The sequence below is a fragment of the Tupaia chinensis genome, unplaced genomic scaffold (genome assembly GCF_000334495.1).
Source record: "Tupaia chinensis unplaced genomic scaffold, TupChi_1.0 Scaffold139767_1, whole genome shotgun sequence".
Lineage (NCBI taxonomy): Eukaryota > Metazoa > Chordata > Mammalia > Scandentia > Tupaiidae > Tupaia > Tupaia belangeri.
Genome location: NW_006199647.1, coordinates 209,713 through 222,835, shown reverse-complemented (window position 1 = coordinate 222,835; position 13,123 = coordinate 209,713). Strand labels below are relative to the sequence as shown.

At 51.4% G+C, this 13,123-nt stretch overlaps 1 long non-coding RNA gene across 1 annotated transcript; it reads right to left on the bottom strand.

Moving 5' to 3' along the window:
• Positions 1–8,170: 8,170 nt before the first annotated feature.
• Positions 8,171–13,052, bottom strand: LOC114004733 (uncharacterized). Its single transcript, XR_003546806.1, has 3 exons — positions 12,957–13,052; positions 11,225–11,448; positions 8,171–10,630 (listed from the first exon to the last, which is right to left on the bottom strand). It is a non-coding gene; the product is annotated as an uncharacterized LOC114004733 (long non-coding RNA).
• Between the last annotated feature and the right edge of the window lie 71 nt (positions 13,053–13,123).

Below are 13,123 nucleotides of genomic sequence, written 5' to 3'. Positions count from 1 at the left end.
GCCCCGAGCCAGGAGCAGGTACAGCCTCCTGTGCCCCACGCGCCCATGCTCTTCAGCAGCCCACCTGGCTGGGAGAAGGCGGAAGCAGGCTCTCCCTCCCCCACCCTGAGCTGGCTGGCTGGCGTGAAGCACCCCACTGGTAGCCCAACCTGCTGGAGTCTCTCTGGCTGTCACTCATTGTGCTTTGCTTCAAGCCCCCAACACATGCACATACACATGCGAGCAAAAATGTACACACATGTGTGCACACATGCACACACATGCACACGCACACAGACACAGCTCCCAGGCTCAGAGGGCCCGACTGCCTCCCTGCAAGCCTGCAGGAGGACTCCCTGGGGCTGGCATCCCTGTCCTGCTGCCCAGAGGGAGAGGGTGAGAATAGGTGCCACCCCACCCGGACGCCTGTCTTCCTACGCAGGGAGTCATTGTCCCTGGGGACACGCTGTTGAGTAATGAACTGGAAAACGTCTAAGCGACTACGAGATCCCTTCCAGGCAGGTGGTCCGGGCAGACACAATGCCCACCACAAACCCTCTGTGCCCCACAGTGCCCTCGGGCAGCCGTCAGGACTAGGCAGAGCAAGGACTGAGGTTGGTGCAGTTGGGGCAAGTGCTGTGTGGAGCATAGACCGTTGCCCCCGAGCATCACAGACACAGGGCACTGGTGACAATCTTGCTGTCGCTGGGCTGTGTCCAGGGAGGGACCCACGAGCCACAGTCCTGCCTGTGGCATCCCCCCTTAGAGGCACAAGAGGGCACAGGGCTCAGATCTGTCACAGAACACCCAGTGGCACCTCTCTGCCCAGTTCTGAGCCTCAGCTTTCGTCTCTGTGAGGGGAGGCTGCTCTGCAGACTGTTTAGGAATTCAGTCACTTCCTCAATTTTCAGGGCACGCAGTGAACAGGGCGGGCTGCAGTGCAGACGAGGCTGGGTCGCTGTTCAGCTCTCTCCCCAGAGCTGGCTGAGGGTGCAGTCCATGTAGGGGGACAGCAAGTCCACGGTTCAGGGTATCCAAGGGGTATATTCTCGGGGGCGGGGCAGAGGAGGGAGGGGCCACAGTCACGCTGTCTGGGCTGGAAGTCCCGCATGGAAGAGAGACACAAGCTGAGAAGACAGGACGGCCTTTCAGATGGAGGGGAGCTGAGAGCAAAGCAAGATGCCTCTTTTCCAGCAGCAAAGCCCCTGACAAGAATTCAGGTGCAAGTAGTTCATGCAAAGGTGGCAGAAACATGGAAACCTGAGCACAGGAGCTGGAGCGGGTGACGGAGAAGAACCGAAGGTAATCCGTGATGAAGCCGGCTCTTGTTCTCTGGGCAGCTGGAGCATAGCCCACCCTGGGAAGCTCTGGGCATATGCACACCTCAGGATTAGCTGTGCGAGGGCTGTGAGAGCTGGGATACTGCAGCACCGACTGCTCGGGCATTGGCCGAAGGCTGACCCCTGAGACACGTCTCCCAGCACCCCTGGATGGCACTGTCAGTAGCAGAGCAGGCCCGAGAGGTCCAGCAAGAACGCCAGAGCTGCTGCTGGAAGCGCCAGGCACACACTGGGTGCAGGAGAAGGGATTGTCTATGGAGGCTTCCAGCAGAGGCTGCTCCAGGTCCTGGGCTGCAATGGCGAGAGGACAGGAAAGTGAACCACCTTCTCATTATCTGAGGCAGAGAACTTTACTGGGAATCACCAAGCCTTCTCCGCACCCCAGGGAAGGCTCCCACCCTGCCCGCAACCTTCCAGGGGGGCCTGGCAAATCTCACCCCAGGGCACTGCAAACAGACCTGCTGAGGAGTTTGTCTACTTTCCTCCTTATCCACGAAGAAGAGCCCATCACCTCTGCCGGCCCTGAGAGTTCCGAGGGCTTCTCTACTGAAACCAGGCGCTCGGACACACGCGCCCTGACCACGCGGACAGATGGGGACGTGATCGGTCACCTCTAGAAAGGGAACTTCCCCTTATGAAAGGGCCATCAGACGCCTTCAAGTAACAGCGTCCCCGATTTGTGTAAAATGTGACTTATTATCTGTAAATATCAACCATGTCACAGGTCACAACCACAGAGGTAGCATGTGTCACTGACTGCATGTATGTGTGTGTGTTTTTTGAGAGGTTCTTTGCTATAGGGCACGTGTGTTCGCCAGAAAGACAGAAAGAGACAGACAGAAAGCGTAAAATCACCCCCAGGGGGGATGGCCACGCTGCAATCCCTTCTCCTCCATTCTCTCGGGATTTGGGGCACGCACGCACACTCGCCCGGCGTGAGTTTAAGCCACCAGGTCTGGGACTCGAACCTTGGTAGACTACATGGCTGTCCAGCAACATAGCCATTATGCCAACGGCTGGTCCCTGTTTTTGAAGTTTTTTTAAAGAATTATTTTTTATTTTACTTATTATTATTATTCTTTTTATTGTTTTAATTTGGCCAGGAGAGACAGGCAGAGAGTGAGAGAGAGGAAAAGTGAGAAAGCAAGCTGCCAGGTCTGGGACTTGAACTGAAGTTTCCAATGAGTCCAGCACCTCAACCACCACGCCACTTGCGGGCTCCCTGCAATTTTTTTTTTTTGCTAGAGGATTTATGTCCTTGCTGGAGACTAAAGAGAGGGGGAGTGAAGAAAAGCAAGAAGGCACCTCCCCACACAACTGGGGTGTAGTTGTGCTATGACCCCTGCTCCTCTCTCTCCCCCTTCTCTCAGGATTTCAGACATGCCCCACACACACACACACACATACACACACGTACACTCATGCGGCATACTTCTCAAGACAGCTGGCTGGGACTAGAACTGCATGATCAGCCATGTGGAACCCAGCTGCCTTAACCTCCATGCCACCGGCTAGCCCAGCAGCTGGGTTCCACCCTACGTTCAGACTGTTAGGTATCCAGAGGGGGCGTCTGAAGCCAGTTCCGTGAGCGGGTCTGCCTGCCGGGCTGGGGCGCCGGGAGCTGTCAGCAGAAACAGTGTGCTCAGGACACTGGATGACAATGCCAGGGAAGGGGCTAGGCAGGAAGAGCCGGGCCCAGGGCCTGAGCTGGACGGCACTCCACCGGCCAGAGGTCACGGAGGAGATGTAGAACAAGCCAGAGGGGCCGAGTATTATTAAATCATAGATGATTAATTTGGGTTAGGAAACCAGTTTTCGCCCACAGTATTTAAGTGGCGGGTCCAATCCCGCTCTGCTGTGTCTGAGAAGAGCACCGGCTCCCCGGGCGTGGGTGGCCGTGTGACAGTCCCCCACAGACGAGCTGTCCGCCAACATCCGCGGTGTGGAGCCTGTGAGGCCGCCTCTGCTTCTCTGCCCTCCTTGGCGAGGCACCGCTGACCTGGAAGGTGGGAAAAGGAGGCAGTACGGAGAAAAAGAGGAGCAAAAATACACCCGAATTCTCCACCTGAACGAAGACGTGAGCTCTGTTTCTGTCTGGTATCAACCCAAGGGACTGACACTAGGCGGCTTCGCGGTGACCGCAGTGAGGCTGGCCGCCTGCTGACTGAGTCACGGCGCAGCGCCAACCGCGTCACCAAAATAAGGAGAAAAGGGAAATTGCTCCCACCTCCCTTTCAAGTTAAATCTGTGCTGTGTTCCTGGTCAGATCTGAACACAATCGTGACTTTCACTGCGTAGATTAGCAGTGATGTCTGCAATACCGTTTTTATTTGATTGCAGACTCCTCTTTCATCTTCCTAAGTCTAGAAGAAACTATGGGGAAAAAGGATATCACTCACCCCCTGATTAATTGAAAGGGAGGGCAGAGTTTTATTCTCAGAATTACAGTTCTCGACTAGAAATATAATTATTGTTTTCTCTATTTTTTCCTTTCCTTTCCTTTGTTTTCCTTCTTTTCTTTTTCCATCTTCAATAAAAAAAAAAAAAGAAGAAGCTGAAAGAGACATTATAGCTGCAATACGGTTACTTCCATGAAATGTTTCTTCCACAGTGCTGGGAACTCCAAGATAACAGCCTCGTATTCAAATGTGAGAGGCAGAAAATGTAATTTCCTTGAAGCATTAAGTGAGACAGAATAGGATGGTTTTTTAATCATCCAGAGTAAGTGAGATACTCAGAGTACCCAATGCACAGTGTCCATTTTCAGCACGTTTCCAATTCTAGTAACAACTCGATACAATGACAATGGCGTTCAGGTACAGATCATTTTTGCTCTTGCTGTTCCCGGAATAATGACTGTAACTCACGCCTGGAAAACAAACTACCTTGGTGCACAAGTACAGGGGAGCGACAAGCGCCCAGTTCTAAAGCAAACTCCGCTCCCGTTTACTTTTCAGATGATAATTTCACTTACGCTATTGTTCTGTCCAGCTGATCTCATAGAATTCACCTTCTTTTAACTCTCGCCTCGCGTGTTACTGCTACCTTCGCCGCTCTGCAGAGGTGCTGCTCACCGAGGTGACTTTCTGGCAACTGATTCACCACTTCGGGCACCAAATCATCCATCCTATCAGTTCTAATTCCCTTCATTTTCAGGGGTCGAACTATGAAATTCTCATAGCACACTGGCAGAAACAGTTTATCAAGTGATTTCACACCCTCCGTGCTGCAGGGCCCACAAGGGAAGGGGGGGATGGCGGGCACCGGCGAGGACGTGAGCAGCTCAGGGCCTTCTGCGAGGTCGACTTGGAGCAGGCCCTCGCGCTTTCCCGGGACTGTCTCCATTTCTGTCCCGGAGGAAGCTGCCGTGCCACTCAGCATGGTCTGGCCTAATCCTGCTGTGGTTGCCTCCCTGTCCTCTCTAGGACACTCTGGACCTATATAGATCTGAATGTTTTGTGTGGACCTTCGAGCCCATACTTAAGTTGATTAAATTGTTCCCTTCTTGGAAACTGAGGCTTATCTTCATCTGAAACAGACAGACGAACTTCTGCCGTAACACAGTAAGGGGGAAAATGTCAAAACACCCCATCTGTATTTTTTAGCACTTCCCATAAGAGAAATCTAAGAAATGCTTTTTAAACAATTTTTATTTATTCTTCTTCTTATTATTAATTTGCTCACAATAGACAGAGAGACAGAGAGAGAAGGAAAGTGAGAAAGCAAGCTGCCAGGTCCAGGACTCAAACCTTAGTCAGTCATGTAGGAGTCCAGCACCTTAACCACCACACCACTCACCTGCCCTTAGGAAATGCTTTTATTAAAAACAAAAACAATGAGCACAGTCTGTGCTGCAGCCAGAAGACGCTCGTGTTTGCCGTGCCCACCCACGTTGCAGCCTGGAATGAGGTGCACGGTGCAGGGGGCTGTGGGGCGTGCAGACCCTGCATTGCCCCTCAGAGCTCCTGCACCACCAAAGAGGCTCACATGCCAGTCTCTGGGCTGTCGCCGCCTCTGGACATCACCGGTCACGTCCCTGGTCACTTGCTCCTCCACCTCCTACCTCCCTCATATGTGCCTGGGAACAACCGAGACCAGTCCCACCTGCCATGTCTGCTGGGTCCCAGACAGCATTTCATCTATTCCATCGGAAAGCTCTTCCCAGTACCAATGATTTCAGTGGACCTGCTCAGTTAGCACTGTAGGTCAGTAGACCTAGTAGCTGAGTTCCATTTTTGTCCTGCCTGTGAAGTGCATTGCTAGTACAATACTAGCGCATCTTTCTGGAGATGTGCTAATACTCACAGGTTTTTCAGATGGGGAGATTGAATCACAGAAAGTTTAAGGGAAATATCTAAGGAAGCCAGTAATAAAACAGCAAACTAAGAACAAATGACATTTCACCACAGTGTGGCTTAACAAGTGGCTGAAAGGTAAGCTCAGCCAGGGCCATCCTCAAAGCGCCGTGGGTAAGTGCTCTGCAGGGGAAGCTGGATCCCACGTGGTCGGCCAGGGTTGGAGTTCTGCCCCCTGGCTTAGTCCTGAGGAGATGGCGAATGGGAGGAAGAAGGACTGTGGTGTGAAGACCCTTGTTGTAGGGTGCTTTGGGTCTCCCTCTCTCATCTCCCTCTCTCTCTCTCTCTCTCTGCTCCCTCTCTCTCTCTCTCTTTCTTTCTCATGCTCTTGTGTGGCCCTGGATTTGAAAAAAAAAAAAAAAATTAATCCCACAGAGGAAATTCCCAGGGTAATTGAAACGTTCTATTTCTTTTCTTTTTTGGAGAGATTTTTGCTATAGGGCATGTGTGCTCGCCAGACAGACAGAGACAGAGAGACAGAAAGCGAGAAATCACCCCCCAGGGGGGATGGCCATACCGCAATCCCTTCTCCTCCATTCTCCTCTTGGGATCTTGGGCACGCACGCACACGCGCCCGGCGTGAGTTTAAGCCACCGGGCCGAGGACTCGAACCACAGTCGACTACATGGGAGTCCAGAGAAATAGCCATTACGCTAATTGCTGGTCCCAAAATGTTCTATTTCTTGACCAGAGTGATGGTTTCACAGGTCTATGTATTTACCCAAACTCATTGAATTGTACATTTAAGATCTGCACATTTCCCTGTTTAAATTTCACCTTAAAATTTTAAAACCTGGGGCCAGCAGGTGTCATGGTGGTTAAGTGTGCTGGACTCCCACATGGCTACCTGTGGTTCAAGTCCTGGACCTGGTGGTTTGCTTTCTCACTCTCCCTCTCTTCCTCTCTGTTTCTCTCTGGTAAAATTAATAATAATGATGATGATGAATAAAAGTAAATAAAAAAATTCTTTAAAATTTTTTTGAAAGTCCATCTTTCTGATAGCTCTAAACTAGCAGGGCCCCTAGGTGGCCTGAAATCATGTCCAACACTGCCCCTCTTGCTTACCTTTTTTTTTTTTTTTGCTGTTTAATTCTCTAGAACCAGTTCTTTAAAAAAAAAAAAAAAAGTTGGGAACCAGCAGTTAGCGTAATGGCTATGTCACTGGACTCCCACGTAGTCGACTGCGGTTCGCGTCCCAGACCCAGTGGCTTAAAACTCACGCCTGGCACATGTACGTGCGGGCCCAAGATCCCGAGAGGAGAATGGAGGAGAAGGGATTGCGGCGTGACCATCCCCCCTGGGGGGTGATTTCTCGCTGTTTCTCTGTCTCTGTCTGTCTGGCGAGCACATGCGCCCTATAGCGAAAAAACCTCTACAAAAAATAAAAAATAAAAAAATAAAATAAAAAAATTTTTGTATTATATTACATCTAAAAATTTATCTTTGTGCTTTAAGCATGCTATTAAAGGGGCCACTAGGTAGCATAGTGGTTAAGACGCTGAACTTCCACATGGCTGATTGTGGTTCAAGTCCTGGACCCAGCAGCTTGAAAATTACACCAGGCACGTGTGTGTGCATGCCCAAATCCCAAAATGCCACTGACTAAATGAAAGCTGTTGAAGAGTAAAAGCCCACTAGGCATGCCAAGGGGAGATGGTGCCCCTGCCCTCCCAGGGTCTCCATTCTAATAAACCACATGGAGAGAGGGCTTTTTAAACAGGCAAGATCGTAGTTGTTCCCTCGTAACTCACTTCTTTTCACTTAGCATCATCTCACATGGACGGATAACTTTGCAATGCCATTTCCGCTGATGCGTGTGTTTTACCACAGAGCTGTAGTAGTTTTTATCTGATACATCCAGGGTTTGACTAGCTAGACCTTTCAGCGTTGCCCACTACCGTTCCATGAGCATCTCACCGAGTCCTCCGAACGCCGCTGGTGTTAATAGCAGAATCACTGTAGCAGTGGCCGCCAGCTAGAGGACTCTCTCTTAGCAGCTCTCACTTAGTCGGTGGCATGAGCTTCTTCTGTTCTTGTGATGTGAGAAGCCACAGGTCACTTTAAGTAGGAGGACACGTCCGCTCACATGAACACAAGTAGTGCTTCTCCCCGTAGAGGCCGGAGGGCGATCTCTCACTAGAAGAGTCTGTACCCTCCTTCCAAGAAATGCCGCTGTCTTTCCGGTGCACCTTCATCTCCGCGTCACGTGAGGATGGGGAATGGACGTCTGCAGCTGCCATGCATTTGCCTGAGCCTAAGCTAATGCCTTATTTTGATGAAAAACCCAGGACAGGACAGAGAAGGCGACCTGCCCCATGTACCACCAAGCCCTCGAGGAACTGTGGTTGGGAATAAAGGCTGGAGTGGAGTGGGTCTGGTCCTGCAGAGGAGGGGCCTTCAAAAGTTCATGCGAAACGGAATTACAGTACAAGCTTATTCTGATGCAATAAAAAATTGAAACAAAACTTCGCATAGATTATTTTAATAATACGCATTTTCCAAGAACTTTTTGAAGACACTCTGACATTTTCTAAGAAACCTCTGATGCTGGACGACTCTTAGAAAGTTGCAAGTTTGGCAAATTTACATTATACAGAAAATCAACGTACAGCAAGTCCATTACTTAGAATGTAGAAAAATACTCAGAAAACTCAGCAACACCCTTGAACTAATTGTTGCCCAGCAATTACAGGCAAAGAACTGTGGCAATAGCTTACCTAATATGTAAAACACTGTAATTAAGTTCATTGATTTTGGTGCAAAACAATTTTGAATCTATGCGGTTTTCTCATAATATGGGTTTTCTACTCTCTCTAATTTTATTTTTCTTAAAATAATTGCTTTTATTTTATTTATTATTATTTTTAAAATTCTATATAGGGAATGTGCACTCACCAGAGACAGAGAGAGAGAGAGAGAGAGAAAGCGAGTGGCCAGGTCCGAGACTTGGACTGTGGTCGGCCATGTACGAGACCAGCGCCGTAACCATCACGCCTCCTGCTGGCCCCATCATTTTTTTTTTTTAATGAAGAACCCATGTGTATTTAAATTAAGAATTGGGTTCCACAGATGGTCAGATAAAGGACTATACTAAAAACACTACATTTTCTAAATATCAGCAATATTCAGTTAGAAATGCCAAACTGTTTAGTTTCACAACTGCATCATAACAGAGCCCTCTACCCCTCGGGCCGGAGCTGCTGCAGGCAGGCACTACAGACCAACAGTGCCCATGACACGGCAGGTGTGGCTGGGCAGCTGGCTGTGCTGGAGATCAAGAAGGGGAGCCTGAAGCCAGGTGAGGGCTTGGGAGCCACTTGGGGAGGTGATATGCGGCTTTGACCGCTCTCGGAAGCCTGAGCCCTTGTGGGGCTTGCATGGAGTCCAGCCAGAGTGTGAGCAGAGACTGGGAGGAGGCAGCTGTGGGGCGCAAGGAGAGCTTGGGTGGGAGGATAGAGCCTCAGCGAGGTGCAACTCCACCACCATCAGACTTGCGGTTCCTACACCACCAGGCAACACAACCTTTGAATTATGCAGAGAACTGGAACTGAAAAGATGAAGTATCCGGATAACTCAAGCCAGAATTACGGTTGGGAGTCTAGTTATCTGAACTGGCAGGGATGACCGCCTCCGGGAGCCCACTCAGCTCTGCTCCAGGGCTCCCGCCACTTCTCCTAAGGGGGCGCTGGAGTGCTGTAACTGGCAGGTTGGCTGGCAAGACCCGTACGTCACACTCACATAAAGCAAATTAGCTCGTTTTCACCCGAGACAAGTGCGCAGCGGGCCAGATGGTGGTGGTAGCCTACACTACTTGCATCGGCTCTCTCTGCTTTCTGAATTCACTCTTGAACATTGTTAATTGTGAGTTTGAGCATGGCTGGACAAGCCAAACGGAGTTCAGGAGAGAACTAGAAACGGGCCGTGTCCCGGATAAATGTAGACACCAGTAAAGATAAGGTCAGTTGGTGAGTCGGTTTTTACGGACAGAAGTACTTCAAAACAGAGCATCCTCTGGGTCAAATGTGGCCTGGGCCAAGTCCCACCTCTAGGGTAAAAGAAGATTGGGAGCTGCTCCCAGCTTCGGCTGGAAACAAATAGAAGCCAGTCACAAGGATGCCCAAAAGTCAAGTCTCAAGAAAAAGGAGGCTCTTCCCGACCCTCCAGGTTGGTCTGTTTACTCTGATGGAACTCTCTGGAACATTATTCCACTCACGCTTCACTGTGCTCGTGTGGGTGCGTTCTGTGGGCGTTGGACGTAGACCCTGACAGGCACTTTCCTGGAGCACTAAAATGTACAGATGACACACATCAAAGGCAGGCTGCAACCACGCAGCTGGATTTACGCAGAGCCACAGGAAGACAAATGACCCGCTCGCTGTATCTCCGCAGGCTCTGGGGGCTGCTCTCGCCTGCAGGCCAGGAGGTTGTGGCTTTGGCTTCTAACCTCAGACCGGGATTAGGTGCTTTCTCAACGCCGACAGAGCCCAGGGGGCCGAGAATAGGATCCAGGCCCCGTGGGAGATGCGTTTACCAGGACTGCAGAAACTCCTCCATTCCCATACCCACTGGGGACTCTGATCTCTGGGAAACAGCTGCTTCAGTGCATCCTGGGGGCCTGACAGCACAGGGAGGACCCCGGCGGGGAGGGTCCGGGCTGCTGTCCAGAGACCTTCCTGAGGAGGCCAGCTCATGTGTGCCCACGCCACGTGGGGGAATCAGGACCCTTGTGGCGTCGTCTCTGTTTCTGTCTTGAAATAGATAAATACACTTAAAAAACAGTAAATCCCTTAGCCACGCTGGTGTCCTCGGAGCTTAATTCCTTCAGCAGAGGGCCCCAGGTTTTCCTCGAGTATTTTCAGTTCCTCTCTACCCGCACCCCTTCAAAGAAGACAGAATCCTCAGTGTCCGGTCCGTGTTCCTCTTTTGGCCAGGACTTGAATTTCAAAAAGGCCACATCTGTAAAGAGGAGCAAAAGGGAAATACAAAGTTGATCAACGAACTTGACCGGCATCTCCTAACCTAAACATTTGGGGAAAGCGTGCTAAAACATGAGGAGCCCGATTGCCAGAGCCGCTCAGCATGCCTGGCAGGTCTGCCTGCTGAGATGTGGCACCTCAGGGGGTTCTGCACCCTGGGCATCCCGGGGGCACAGCAAAGGAGATGGGCACACCGGGCACCCCCTTTTCTTCCATCACTTTGTCTCAGGAGGCCAAGCCCAGGAAATGGCTCCACTGGTGGCGGGGTCACCTTAGGTTAGAAAGGATCGCATAAGCACCTGGTCGTCACACCCAGTCCCAGATGGAAGCTTCGCTACCCCGTCAGCCTCTGCCTCTCTCACACACAGACTCTGGGGTGTGGCTGTCCCCAGGAGAGCTCTGACACACCTCCCCCTCACTCCTCCACACCCGAGCTCTGGCCGCCATGGGGAGTGCTGCAGTCTTGGGTGTGTGACCCCACCCTCGGGCCACTGGACTGAGGCTGAATTGGAACCCATGCATGCGGCGTCCAAGGGCGCACACCTTGTTTCCAGGGCCACGCGCCTTCGCCCACCTGCGAGGTCGTTAAGAGCGCACCGTGAACACGGGGCAGGGTGTACTCCCTCTCTCCTGGGAACGGTCCATCTCTCATCACACCCCCGTGGGGGTAGCAAACGCCGCCATGGTTGTCATGGCCTTGTAACACAACTGCTGAGCCGTGTGGAGGGGCTCCCAACAGTGGGTGCACGAGTGTGACCATCCACCCCACCGCATTGCTGGTAACAGAGATGCCCACATCTGGGGGTTACAAAGAACAGAGATGTATTTAGTTCCTGGTTTGGGGGGTCCAAGGTCAGGATGAGGGCCTTCTCGGTGGTGGACACTGCAGAGTCCCAGTGGAGCTGAGGGCCTCCCAAGGCACCCTGGGGGCTGTGTGTGCACGCTCTTCTAACACTCCCAGGACTCTCTCCGCAGGCCCAGATGAAACCCCCACTTTACGGAACCCCCACCGCCCTCCCAGCCCACACCGTTCAGCACCCCAGACTAGGCTTCCACTTCTAATGCCTTCACAGCCCAACCCCATTCCCCCACAGGGACTTGTCCTTTCTTTTCTAGTGTTTATTTTTTCCAGGAGTAAAAGAGAGAAAAACAGAACCTTTAACGGGGTCCCCAAATCACAATCTAGTCCCAGCCTCAGACAGCCCAGGACCACGGCACCTGTGTATCAGGTATCAGGTGCACTCAGGGTGGTCTTTAGACCTGAACTTGGAACCCTTCCATGTGGGCCATGGTCCAGCCTTCCAACAGATGTCCCAACTGTGGGGGCACATTCAAACCACAGCAGACACCGCCCCAACTTGCTCCTGGGGCAAGCGTTCTTAGACCTTTAGGGGCTTTTAGTTTTGCAACTGAGCAGGCCCCTTAAAAGGGTCACCTGTGCTTTGTGGACTAATCACGCCTTTCTTTGCAGGACTTTCACATGCATTATCTCACCAGGTAGCAGGTTACACTCCTTTCAGATGAGAAACTGAGTCTGGGGAGGTGAACAGGCTTGCCTGAGGTCACCATGACTCCACAGCCGGGCAGAGCCCTCCCCAGTGGGGGTTTCTGAGTCTGCGTCATGCTATTTTAAAAGACTGCCTGTTTATGGGTTACCTCTGAAACAGCAGAGCCCAGCTCCCGAGGGTATTGGAGCAGGGACCTCGAGATTTCAGCACAAAGAGAGCAAGGGTCCTGCCTGGGTGCTGCAGGCAAAGTTCCCCATAGTCTCACCGAGGAGAGGATTTCGAATCAGAGATCAACCGACCACACTGCATTAATCAAGACACGAACACTGGTTTTGCACTCTAACTTCAGGGCAGGTCACGATGCCGTGCTCCATAGTGTGTGCAGAAATAATGCACCGTGCACACGCGTGTGTCAGCGTTTTCTTCCAAGTGTGGCCACAGAACAAGTGAGAAAAATACTGAAATAAGACAGTATTTATGGCTGAAGAAATTTAGCTTCACATAACGGTAATTATGAACGAGCGATTTTCCCTAATAAAATTACTGCAAAACAAAATCTGGAAGAACTAAGTGTTTCCCTCTGTTCGGTTTTATCCCGGAGCTCAGGAATGGTTGCGGGGAGAGAAAAGGGAGACAGCCAAGGGACCAGAGAGAGAGGGGGCGCCCCAGTGAGGCGGCCTCTGCGGAGGGTTGGTTTTGCTTTAGAAACTGGAATGTGTCCAGGCTTGATTTTTATTTTCAATTCACATTTCAGATCCAGCTCCCCAAACTCTTTGATCTTTCTCCCTGTCTCCTTACCCGGAAGAGAACCCTTGGCCTTCTCAGCTGGGAGCTGGGAGCACACGTGGAAAGCCTGGCTCCGATCCATATTCTTGCCAAATTTAGTCACACAAAGGGCCTGCGAGGGAAAGAAGAAAGGATGAAAGCGGCAGCCGCCGACTTCAAAGGCCGCGCCGCCGCGCCGG